Source organism: Chiloscyllium punctatum, chromosome 5 (assembly GCF_047496795.1).
Source record: "Chiloscyllium punctatum isolate Juve2018m chromosome 5, sChiPun1.3, whole genome shotgun sequence".
In the NCBI taxonomy this organism is placed as follows: domain Eukaryota; kingdom Metazoa; phylum Chordata; class Chondrichthyes; order Orectolobiformes; family Hemiscylliidae; genus Chiloscyllium; species Chiloscyllium punctatum.
In genome coordinates, this window is record NC_092743.1 from 19998832 (window position 1) to 20012338 (window position 13507).

The 13507-nt window shown below is 41.9% G+C and overlaps 1 protein-coding gene across 7 annotated transcripts in view; it reads right to left on the reverse strand.

Moving 5' to 3' along the window:
* LOC140476930 (receptor-type tyrosine-protein phosphatase mu-like) overlaps positions 1-13507 on the reverse strand; it is an 887393-nt gene that overhangs the window by 557228 nt on the left and 316658 nt on the right. The window lies entirely within an intron of this gene.

Sequence of the window (13507 nt, forward strand, 5' to 3'; positions counted from 1 at the left end):
GCAATATTATGGGAATCATGTTGATTTTCCAGCTCATGTCACTCAAGAATATGCTCGGAATTCGTTCACAGAGACTTAAACATTTTTGTACAAGGAATACTAAATGCAAGTGTCGGAAGCAATTAAGACAGCAAATGAAATGTTGGTTTTTATTGCAAGGGACACAAGGATAAAGAAGTCATGCACCTCTACAGGGCTTTGATAAAATTAAACCTAGAATAATTTGGAGTCCATGTTTAAGAAAGGAGCTATCCTGGGATATTTAGGAACTCTGCTGTATGGGTTCATTAAGGAATGAGAAGATTGAAGGGCTGGGGAAATTGGGTCTGTAATCTCTAACACTTAGAATAGGAGGTGACCTCATTGAAACATTTAAGAAGGGGCTTGCCTCGGTAAATAACGAGAGGTGTTTTCCCATGGCTATGAACTGTAGAACATGGGGACACAATCTCAGAGTATTGGGCCAATCATTTCAAACTGAGGTGAGCAAAATGCTTTTCTCTCAAAAGGCAATGATTCTTTGGAATTCTACATCCTAACAGGTTGTAGAAGTCCCAATATCAAATGTATTTAAGGCTGTGCGTAGATAGACTTTTGGTCATTCAGGGAATCAGGGAAATGGGGAGTGGGCTAAAAACGGAGTTGATGCCCAAGATCAGCCATTATTGTATTGAATAATGGAGTAGGCTGGACAGCCCATGTGGTCTCATCCTGCAGCTAATTCTCTTCCTCTTCAATTTGAATGATGGTTACAAATATTTTCCTTCAAAGTTTGAAGATTATGTGAAAGGTTAACTGTGTTTTCACTCCACAAATGCTGCTTGATCTTCTGAGCAACCCAGCTGCCTTTTATTTAGTTTCTCATATCGAATGACCATAATGTTTGGACTTTGTTGCACTAGTCTCTCTCAAATTCATCCACGGAGTCAAAGCAATACACAGACAAAGGCGATCCAGAGGTCTGGATCCAGAAGATCCTGCCATATCATACATTACTTTCACAGCACAAGGGAAAGGATTCTATCAGTAGCAGTTCAACATGGGATCATAGGGAGAGGCTGAACAGGTTGGGGCTGTTTTCCCTGGAGTGTCGGAGGCTGAGGGGTGACCTTATAGAAGTTTACAAAATTATGAGTGGCATGGATAGTGTAAATAGGCAAAGTCTTTTCCCTGGGGTCGGGAAGTCCAGAACTAGAGGGCATAGTTTAGGGTGAGAGGGGAAAGATATAAAAGAGACTTAAAGGGGCAACTTTTTCACACAGAGGGTGGTACATGTATGGAATGAGCTGCCAGAGGAAGTGGTGGAGGCTGGTACAATTGCAACATTTAAGAGGCACTTGGATGGGTATATGAATAGGAAGGGTTTGGAGGGATATGGGCCGGGTGCTGGCAGGTGGGATATTTGGTCGGCAGGGATGGGTTGAACCGAAGGGTCTGTTTCCATGCTGTACATCTGTATGACTCTATGTACTGATGATGTAACATCACATGACCAAGAGAGATCTCGTGGAAGAGACACGGCTTAATCAGTTTGGTGTTAGCATGTTATTTGCTGTTAAAATGTACCTAGATTATTGCAGAATCATCTAAAACAAGGCACCCCACACCATTCTCATCACGCCAACCCAAAGAGGAAGCAATGATTACAGTCTTCTTTGGATTATGAATGTATTCATGTACACATCTCTACATGAACACTGAGCTTTGAGTGGGTGTTCACAGTAAGCTGTGCTATTGTTGCATGATACTCAGTGTCAGAGGGACTCATTGATAAGTCTGCCTACGTGACTTAAACACAGCAAGGTTGACTTTCCAATCCTAATGGTAAAGCAGTGGGCTCACAAAGCAGCAAAGTCAATGCCTTCTGATATGAAGGGAGCTGGGCTCTCTTTAAATGATTTTGCCAAGTCAACTTCTTTATGTATTCACAGGCAACTCTCACCTAGGATTGGACCTTCCGCTAAAAGCTTGCTGCTGTCATAGCATATTAGAGTGAAGACATAATGCACAGTAATGGCACTTAAATATTGAATGTGGTACTTAAAGAGGAGACTTTATTGTTTTTGGGAGAATACAGCTGAAACATGGATTAACAATTAAGGCCAAGGACCTTCATTTTAGGATGTTGGTTTGGAGAGAGATGTTTCTGGAAAGAAAGGAAGGAGGAAGGATTGGGAAGGAAGGAAAAGGATTGAATGAACAGGCGTCCATGTGTTCATCAGCCGCTATTTTTTTATTCCAGGGTGGCCTTCCCACAGAAGAACTAAAATGTCTACTTGTCAGCACATGTCAGACACAAAAAAAATCAAGCAATCAAAAGAGATCAGAATGTAGGTGAATTAATCCAGAAATTCATTGTACCGAGAAAAGTTTGTATCCTGCAATTTACTATCTCTTACCCAATTAACCAGAGACTTTGCCAAGTTTTAGACCATAGAATCCATAGACTTCATACAGTATGGAAGCAGGCCATTTGGCCCATCAGGTCCACACCAACTGTCCAAACAGCATCCCACCCAGACCCAGCCCTCTACCCTATCTCTGTAAGTGTACATTTCTATGGCTAATCCACCTAGCCTGCACATCCCTGGACACTATGGGCAATGTAGCATGGCCAATCCACCTAACCTGCACATCTTTGGATTGTGGGAGGAAACCAGAGCACCCAGAGGAAACCTGCATAGACACAGGGAGAATGTGCAAACTCTACGCAGACAGTTGCCCAATGGTGAGTTTCCTGAGTGTTTTACAATTGCCAATAGCATAACCTATATAATTCACTGCCACTTCAAACTGCATTGTTACATTAATATTTAATGTTGTGAACCCAAAGATGCAAACTTAAAATGCAATGTAGGTACATGATACATATTCATCTGCTTATGTATAATGGGATACAGGATGGACTCTTCAGGCACCCTCTATAGGTAACATCTTGAATGACACACCAGTAACAATATCTTTCATTCATATCAAACTCTAAACATGGCAAAACATGCCAAGGCCCTCACAGGACTGTTAACAAAAAAAGGTCATATTAGGAGAGAGAGTCAAACTGAAGAGTAAAGTTTTAAGGAACACCTTCAAGGAGGTTCGAGAAGTAGAGAAATTAAGAAATTTAGGAGAGAATAGAATTTAGGAGAGGAAGGGTTGGAGGCATTCAGTAAATATATAGTTACTGAGCCTATTGCAGTTCATCATCCCAAAGTACTTCAGACACTTAGCTCAGTTGGCTGAATGGCTTGCGACATAGATTGACACCAACAACACAGGTTCAATTGGCAAACCTGCTGAGGTGACCATGAAGGTCCTGCCTTCTCAACCTTTCCTTTTTCTGAGGCATGGAGACATTCAGATTAAACCACCATCAGTCATCTCTCTCTCTCTTAAAAGAGAGCATCCCAATGGGACGATGGTGACTTACTCTTTGCCTTCCTGTATAGATGATTTTAAAATGATTTGCTGATCAGGTAAAGGATAGTCCACAACAATGAAATTAACAACCAGTTAATCAATTTTCTTTTGCCCTCAGTGGAGGGGCAATAATTGTGGAATGTGTGCCTTGTCTTTAAATGAGTTCGCATTTAAGGACTCTGTGTGCTGTGTTGTGGCTCTGGCTGTCAGTTAGTTGCCTGTGAGTCTTCAAGCTATGCCCTTGGAAATCAGTCAGTTAGCTGTAATGTCTACCTCATAACTTGCGATGCCTTTACTGTATTAAGCAAACCCACAGAATTAATCAAATCTTTGATGGCCAAATGATTGCTAGATCATTATCATTAAGGTGACATGATGAACAGCAGTTGAAAGCCTCACAGTGAAGTATATCATTTGTGAACAGTCAGTCAACATGCGAGTGTGCAGCTACAGAAAAGAACTGTTTTGGATTGAGCTAAACTGCATGAGAAAAACCTTGATCTCTTTGTTCATGAGACCATTGGAGAGTGTTGAAAATGTGTTGCTGGAAAAGCGCAGCAGGTCAGGCAGCATCCAAGGAGCAGGAGAATCAACGTTTCGGGCATGAGCCCTTCTTCAGGAATGAAGAAGAAGGGCTCATGCCCGAAACGTCGATTCTCCTGCTCCTTGGATGCTGCCTGACCTGCTGCGTTTTTCCAGCAACACATTTTCAGCTCTGATCTCCAGCATCTGCAGTCCTCACTTTCTCCATTGGAGAGTGTTGTTAACGCATCATGCTAGTAACTAAACAAATTTCTATAAAGATGCCAGTTTAACTCAATTGAGAAAAGGGGCAGCACGGTGGCTCAATGGTTAGCACTGCTGCCTCACAGCACCAGGGACCAGGGTGCGATTCCAACCTCAGGCGACTGTCTGTGTGGAGTTTGCAACATCTTTCTATGTCTGCGTGGGTTTCCTCCGGATGCTCCGGTTTCCTCCCACAATCCAAAGTTGTGCAGGTTCAGGGAATTGGCCATGTTAAATTGCCCATAGTGTTCAGGCATGTGTAGGTTAGGTGCATTAGTCGGGGGTAAATATAAATAATCGGTTAGGGGAATGGGTCTGGGTGGGTTACTCTTCAGACTGACGGTGTGGACTTGTTGGGCCAAAAGGCCTATTTCCACACTGTAGGGATTCTATGAGACCCTGGTCTACAAGTCCCTGGTGAGGCCACACTTGGAATATTGTGACCAGTTCTGGTCACCCTACTATAGGAAAGATACAGAAGCTTTGGAGAGGGTGCAAAGAAGGTTTACTAGGATGCTGCCTGGACTGGAGGGTTTGCCTTATGAAGAAAGGTTGAATAAGCTCGGACTTCTCTGTCTGGAGAGAAGAAGGAAGAGAGGAGACCTGATCGAGGTGTACAAGATAATGAGAGGAATAGATAGAGTTAATAGCCAAAGACTTTTCCCCAGGGCAGGATTAACTGGTACGAGGGGTCGTAGTTTTAAGATATTAGGAGAAAGATATAGAGGACACATCAGAGGTAGGTTCTTTACGCAGAGAGTTGTGAATGCACTGTGGTGGTGGAAGCAGACTCATTGGGGACAGTTAAGCACCTGCTGGACATGCACATGGATAGCAGTGAGTTGAGGAGTGTGTAGGTTAAGTTATATTAAACCTTGGCACAACATCATAGGACAAACGGCCTGTTCTGTGCTATACATTGCTATGTTCTATGTTCTATGATTCTATGAAGAAAGGCTTGCGCCAGATCAACAGCATGCAAGAGAAGGTCAAAGGTACCTTGTCAGAGTGTCCACAATATTCTCTAGTTAAAACTGGGACACAGCAGACTTCCTAACAGAATTCAAACTGCTTAACCAACAGTCAAAGGAATGATTTCCAGATTAAGGAGTGCCCGATGCAGAAGAGCAAGGTATTAAAGTATTCATTGAAAACAAAGATCCACATGGACTTAACATGTCAGGAGAAACAGCTGAAATATCCCAAAATATATTTTTGTGAAAAGAACCCTGAAAGTTTTGGACCATATTAAGGCAAATTTGGTATCATATTAAGCTCCTGGACTTAATGTCTAGAATTCATGCCATTTTTATAAAAGCCAACCATTTTGTGAGCAGATGCAGAGAAAAGGTTTCATCGTGGGATTTTTCAGATGGGGGCTGGCAAAAAGAATCAAAGAACTGTGAAATCTGGAAATCAGAAAGGAAAACAGAAATTGCTGGAAAAACTCACCAGGTTTGAATGGTTCTAAAGAGGCATCAGCGGACCCAAAATGTTAACTCTGCTTTCTCTCTCCACAGATGCTGACAGACTTGCTGAGTTTCTCCAGCAATTTCTATTTTTTGTCACAAAATATATTGTTGAATAAGTGACCACATCCGTGGAAGATTCTCAGACACATTTGTGAGACAATCAATGACTGAAACCATTGAACAGCTACTGAAGGATGATCATAAGTACAAACCAATCCTTGCAGGTTGATGTAGCTTACAGGTCTAAAGAACAAATTCATCAGTTCAGGCACTTGCGAGAATACACAGACATAATGAGACACGTAGAAGGTATAGCCATCTGCATACCCAGCTCTCAAACAATTTTGCAAGGCATGTGGCCCTTGGCAAAGACAACGCACCAGAGCAAAGGCTGATGTAGGTACAAAGAGCTGGGCACTGGCCCAAACAGACCGCACATGAAGATTACCTTCAAGCTACAGTGAAGACCATCTGGTCTCCCACCAAAGGCATAAACACAAAATGATTGACAATCTAGAATCTGATAATGTGCTTAGTTAGATAAAAAGAGGCAAGCACATGTTTCACACCATCAGTCTTGTGGATAACATCCATGTCATCACAACAACCGAAAGTGTTTCTGACAATTGAAATAATTTGTCCTCGGAAAACTAGTGCCAAAGGTTAATTGAGGGGCAAGTGCCAATTTACAGTGTTTATAAATGCTTTAATAAAATATACACACACATTCTCACGGACACAGCAAACCATGAGGAACCTATGAATGTGAAAGTTTGAACATGCAATGGTTCATCATTTCCATGAGCAGGATCAATAGGGCTGGACTGGAGCTACAATCAATTCCGCTGGAGGTTGCAGTGTTTTATATTGTACACACTCCTGGAGCAGTAACTGCAGATATAACAGAATGCTGTGATCTCGCACACTCATCACAGTCCATGGTATCAGTGAGGCATCAGAAAGACAAGCTGCCATAGATCATTCAAGAAACACTTGCTGCACTGAATATGAAGAAAAGTGAAATATTTCACTTTCTTCTGAATTAAAGGTGAAAAAATCAACTCTCTGACTTGGAGACAAATGAAAGGTCAGGGTCAAAGGCTAACCAGCAAACTCAGGATAAATCCAAACTGGAGAATACCCACCTCTAAGATGATGATGCACAGCAAAAATTCACCAAATATTCTCAGATAGCACCTTTCAAACCCACAATCACTTCTATCAATAAGGACAAGGGCAGCAGATACATGGGAACACCACCGCCTTCAAGTTCCCCTCTAAGCCACTCGCCACCCTGACTTGGAAATATGTCACTGTTCCTTCACTGTGGCTGGGTCAAAATCCTGGAATACTCTCCCTAATGGCATTGCGGGTCAACCCACACCAGGTGGAGTACAGTGAGTTCAAGAAGGGAGCTCACCACCACCTTCTCAAGGTCAACTAGGGACAGGCAATAAATGCTGGCCAGCCCACATCCCACAAATGAATAAATAAAAAAAGAAGATGGAGGCAATACCAGAGCATAGACAGAGTCAGGGCATTTGAAGAGAGTGGATGTGCAAAACCATTCAATAACATTATGATTAGAGCCTGGCATATTACAGATTACAGTCCATAAGTGTATCTAGTATTAAAATACAATAAACAGAGTGCTAAAGAAGCTTAAGGCTAGAGACAGTTCTTTACTATGCCTTGTCCTCCAACAGTCTTTAACCCAAACTCATGGTTGTTGGCATGAAATCACATGACAAAAGAATCAGATATGAACAAATGTATGTCAAAGAGATAGACTTTAAGGACTACCAGGAAAGCCGGGAGATAGGAAGGTCGCAGTTTAAATTCATGTTCCTATTGTATTAACTGATCCATGAGGTTTTGACATGATATTTGCACATCAGGGAGCAATGGCGTAAACACAGCCCTTTCCAAATCTTTTGATGAATCAGTCAAGAAGAAACATAAGCAAAAATAGGACCTGACTAGTTCAGGATATTTTACATATAAATTGCCAAGGCTGCAAGTTGAACACCCTAATCTATCCCAGTTGACTTTATTGTTTTAATGGTCTATTTTGCCAGCTTTTTTAAAATTTTAAACGTTTGTCATCTGCTTCTGCAATTCCTTTTAAAGACCTGCAATATTTGTGTTGGTTTCAAATTAACTTGCAGGATAATGTTCGGGCAATGCCTCAACCAATTTCTTCATTTCACCAAGACTAAAACAAGAATGGTTCCACACCAACAACATGGTTCTGAGGAAGGGTCACCGGATCCGAAACGTTAACTCTGATTTCTCTTCACAGGTGCTGCCAGATCTGCTCAATTTCTCCAACAATTTCTGTGTTTGTTTCTGATTTAAAGCGATCATCATTTTTTTTTAATGGTTCTACAACCACTTGCCCATGAACGCCTTCTTCAGTCTCCTTATGTTGTCTAACACTTCTTTCTTCCAGCCGCCCCATCTTCAATATGCCCTTGCACTGCAAAAACTCCTGTACATAAATTGAGTCTTCATCCTTTTAATTCCCCACTTGGGCACATACCTTAACCCGCAACTATCACAGCAACTTCAGGCATTTCCAAAGGGGGATCCAGGAAGAAAAATGCTCCTATATAACCGCTTTATCATGTTTCAACTTAAAAATAAGTAACAGCAAAGCTTTAGTCTTCAACAAGATGAAGGTTATTCAAGTGAAAAGGTTATTTGCCAATACAAACATAAACAAACATCTAAGGTAGGTACTGATAGAGGATACTTATAAACATGCAAGATCAGTCTCTAAGATCAGCCTGTAGCTGAAAGGTTTCTCATTCTAAAGCAAAGGGACTGACACTTAAAGTCAGATAAAGTAGCTGTGATGGCGTCTATAGTCAAATAGTCAGTGTTTGTCTGTGCAGATAGACTCATCAGGCCAGGCGAATCTGGGGGAGGGAAATTTGATTTCTTGTTTTTCATTAGATCTGGAGTTACAATATTTGCAGGTTGTCTGGACTCTTTCATTGAGGCAGCAGTTGGTTTCTGAATTCCTCACTTTCTTGTGCTCTCGCCAGCTGAGAACCCGCGCTCTCTGACCTTGTTTCTCAGAGATCTTCCTGAGGGTTCTGCAGAAAATGGTTTTCACAAACTGTCTTTATCAGAACCAAAGCAAAATGGCTGCAATGTTATTTTCAAATGAGCCACTGATCCACTGGGCAAAGAATTTAATTATGTTGAAATCTTTTCCGGTCTCTTGTTCTACTGGAAGATTTTAATTCTTGCACCTTCAGAAGGACTCATTGCATTGACCAAGGGTTAATTTAATTCTAAATGTCTCCTTTTGTACTTGATGTTCAGATAAGACATCTCGGTAGACTTTGAACCACGTCAATGCAACAGACAGTCGTTTGCTGTGACTCACATCTTGAAAGGACTTCTGAAGCTTAACTTAGATGTTTGCTTTTCAAATTACAGATTTTAAAGCAGAAATGTTCTTTTAACTGTTTTTCGCTTAAAAATCTACAATATTGGAATGGCATAGTTGTGACACAAGCAAATCCCTTTAAGTTTGACTGCAGCTGTTTTAAGTTTTGATGCTTGCAAGATTCCCTTGCCTATCTCTGAGTTTGGTGGACATGCTGAAATATTATTTGAATGATTTGTTTTGCTGGAAACAAGGCAGAAGAAGCAAGTTCTAATAACTGAGGGAGGGGGAAGGGTCTGCATTCACAAGAATTTCTGTGCCAAAAAATGATGCAAACATTCAGCAACTCAATCAGTACTTCAGAAGTGAGCAGACAAGTTACAATTTCGTCAAAAGTGAATGGCTTGCACATGGAACTTCAACATGTGCATTAACTGCACAAAGGTTGATTAACATTTAGATTCGGCTTTCCGTACTTCTGGCTTTGTTTCAGAAGTCAGGTCTGTGGCTCTTTGATAGAGCCATGTACCTGATGTACATCGGTTTCATTGCCAGTGAATCTTGCGGAGAATTTGCCCTTAAGCAGCAGACGTGCAATTTTCTGTAGCTCCAGCCGGCTTGAAGACTTTCTATCAAAAGAGGTGTGCCAGCAGACTACTCATTTTCAACAGCTGAATGAAACCAAAGCTTTTACTCATCAATTGTCACACTGCTTTCGCTGGCACTGCCTCAATTGCAATGCTTAATAAGTACAACCAGACAGATAAACAGGAGAAATATTATCAGCTTTAGCGCAGGTGGCCTGACATTGACAAATGCAAAATGGTTGAAATAAATATTCATTTACTTACTGCAAGGCTGAATTCTACTGTGCTCAAAGTCCCCCTTTAGTAAAAGAATAAAGGAAGAAGAAGCTGGAGGACTTCATTATGAGGAAGGGTTGACAGAAGCTGGGATTGATCTCCTTCGAACAGAAATTCCCATCTGGATGAGAATGTGAATAGGAAGGGTTTGGAGGGGTGTGGGCCAAATGCTGGCAAATGGTACTAGAATCTCTAGTTGGCATGGACCAGTTGGTACAAAGAGTCTGTTTCCATGCTGTACATCTCTATGATTCTAAATGCGCAAGAGGAGATCCAATTGAAGGGTTCCAAATTGTGATGGCTATGGTCAAGCAAACAGAGAGAAACAATTTCCTCTGGCAAGAATGTGAATGACTGGAGGCCACAGGTTTAAATTAATTGGAAGATGAACCAGAATGGAAATTGGGAATTTTGTCGCAACACCTTGTGAAGAGGTGAAGTGTATACCACAGAAAGGATGGTGGATCAGGCTCTACTGGAACTTCCAAAGGTCAATTGGATTGCAGAGGCCTATATTTGATCGCTCTCTCAAAGAGCCAGTACTGACACAATGACACAATGCCTCCTGCCTGTGTGTGTGTGTGTGTGTGAGAGAGATCCTATGATTGTATGAAGAGAAATCAGATTGTGCTGAGCTGTGTTCTCTTAGTGCTGTCAAACCAGTGATGTGCCTTGCAGGCACAGCTAGTTGCATCAGTTGGAAATTGGCAGCTGCCTCTGCATATGGATTGGAAATTAACAAGAGTCTTAGCATCCAGTCCAAGCTGCCATCTCGATTCTGGCTGTCACAACCTGGGACAATCCTTACACGTGAGCTGTCAGCGGGATTATTTTTAATAAGTATTGAGTGAGGGTGAATCTATAATTTGATTTGATGGGCCAAAGAACAGATGTTGACATGCTTACTGTCTATTCTAAGGGCAGGTTTCAAGCTCACTCCCATTAGAAATGTAATCAGGCACTTCTAAGATATTTTAATTGGTGTTTCTAAAGAGGTGCTTCTAGCAACATTGCTTATCATCTGCTGATGGTTTCATCTTTAGAAATCACAGGATCCAACTGATCTAGCTTCACATGCATTTTCTTTTTAATAGAGATCACAACCAAATGGCAAATAATAATCACTCCTGGTTGTGGTAAGTTCTCCTTTACAGTGAGACCAATTCTGCTCTAAATGGCAATAATGAATGAGACATTGATTGCCGCATTGAGCATAACTTGGATAAAGGACTACCCTGAGGAGGCCACAAATTGCAATGACATCCAAGAGCTCCACCCCTGACCTTCAGAGTGCCCCCATTAGCATTTATAACGGTAGGAGAGGGGGTGGAGGTAAATCCTTACCACCTTCTTACTTTTGCCTTCTAAGCTATGGCTTTTCTCTAATATTGTCTCTCCAAATGTACCTTGGATATGCCATGGTTGCGACAGACATGCTTACTTTCAGTAGATGTACTGAATGCCAGTTATACACCCAGCTTCCAGGAGCCAGGGACGTAGGATCCACCCCATACTGGGCATCACACCACTTGCTGCATTGCTCCGCAGATGGTTAACCTCTTCCTAATGTATTTCCTGAACTCAGAAAACATTGGTCAGCCAAAGTAAAGAGTAGGCTGGGAAATTGCAAAAGTCAGATGAAGACATACTCAAACTTGGTAAATGGGCTGAGAACGTAAAGGGACAACCAGAAGATGAGAAAAATGTAGTTTTTGAGGTGTTGCCTACATTCCAAAACCAAACAGATTTAAGTAAAGAGAGGACCAATCCATTGTCTCAACCTAGCTCAGGTTGAATCTATATGAGCTGCATGAGAGTAATGACAAACTTAACACCTTCTCTGTCCGCCTACTTCTGCTCTTAGCTATAGTTACCATTCTCTCATATGTTCAGTGCATGGATTCTCTAGCAAAGTGTGCATACTCCTTCGACTGTTCATTTGTCTTAATCAGTGACCTGGGGGAAGACATCAATACTGATGTTAGTCATTTTTCAGAGAACAACATCGTCTACAGAGTGATTAACTCCTCATCTAAAAAATAAATAGCTACTGAATCACTACAGACAGATATAGACAGCATCAGGCAGTGGAGTGACAAATGGCGTTATTTTCAATGCGAGTGGGATTAGGTCAATACTTCTGTACAGGAAGATTGACTGTGGTTTTGTGTATCCATCTCTCTTCTGCCAAAGCAGCGACATCTCTCCACTCGAAATGCTGAGGATTGGTGTTGAGCCACAGCATTCTCAGACACTAATGCATTGCACCTCATAACGGTTATAGGGCAAGCTTTTTCCAATAATTACCTGAATGTTGGCTTTCTAATCTCGGTTGTGCTGTCAAGGCTAAAGGATAATCAGATATGGACATCTTTCCACAGGGAGGAATGATCACTATGGAACGTTTATTGTTCACATATTCAGTGATAACTGTACCATTGAGAGCTTTGAGGAGGTTACCTTATCACCATTCTGTTCCAGAATGCAACGTGTCACACAGTGTGTTCTTAAAAAGAGTCAGAGACATAGGAGAAAGTATAAAATGTCTTACAAACTCTTCCCCAGAACCATTCCTCACCCTCTCTCATCTACAAAATATACAATTGAAAGTATGCAACGACTACATCTGAGCGAAACTGGGACACACAGAGATCCAGACAAAATGGTATATTGTTTAAGATACCTTGACAGAACTGTCATTGTGCTAAAGACAGACTCAACACAGTTTAACAGGCTGCAGAGTTACTCTTTCGATTTGATATCAAGGAAAATCTCTGAAAACATGAGAATACCAGATTCACCTACTGGCAACATGAAAAATAATATAAAAATTACAACTGGAATTGGAAGGCCAAAGCCCAGGCCTCCTTGGTCATATGAGGAAAAATATTATGTGCGTCTGGTTTGAAATGGCTCTCAGAAAGGTTAAAAGTTTTCAAAGGAACACAGTGCGGAACCTCAGATTCTCTTGCTCAGTTTTTAGATAGGCCAGCTGGAGCAGGACATAAAATTCCCCAGATATCCTCCCCCACCCAGGCTCCCACACACTTTCACAGTACGACGGGTGACGTCTAGGCTGGCCTGGCCAGCTTTGGTTGATTAAGGCCCTGAAGCAACTGATTAATGACCCGTTAAGAGCTATTTCCCAACCAGCCTCAATTTTCAGGCTGTTGTGAGTATTTCAGGGATGAGGGAAGCCTGGAAAGCAATCTTCTGCTCAGGCATTAGATGGGGAAGTGGTGGGGTGTGGAACCTTCAATAATAACCTCCTTCCAATGTTAGTCCAACCACAGTGCCCAATTACAGGTGCTCCCTCCCTTTGGCTGCACTATCCCCCTTGGGTCTTTCCATTGAGAATCACTAAACACATCCCTGCCAGGAACCCCCTCTACAAGCCTGCTCTCACACTCTTGGACTTAGCCTCTGGGGTCTGATCACTGCAGCTTCTGGTGCGACTGGGACCAGAGAGGCTGACAGCTCCATGAGGTGACCAAGTGAGGGTCAGAAGACCTACCTCCATGCAATGAATGCTCAAGGCAGTCAGTATCAGCAATAATGTGTGGGCCTTATTG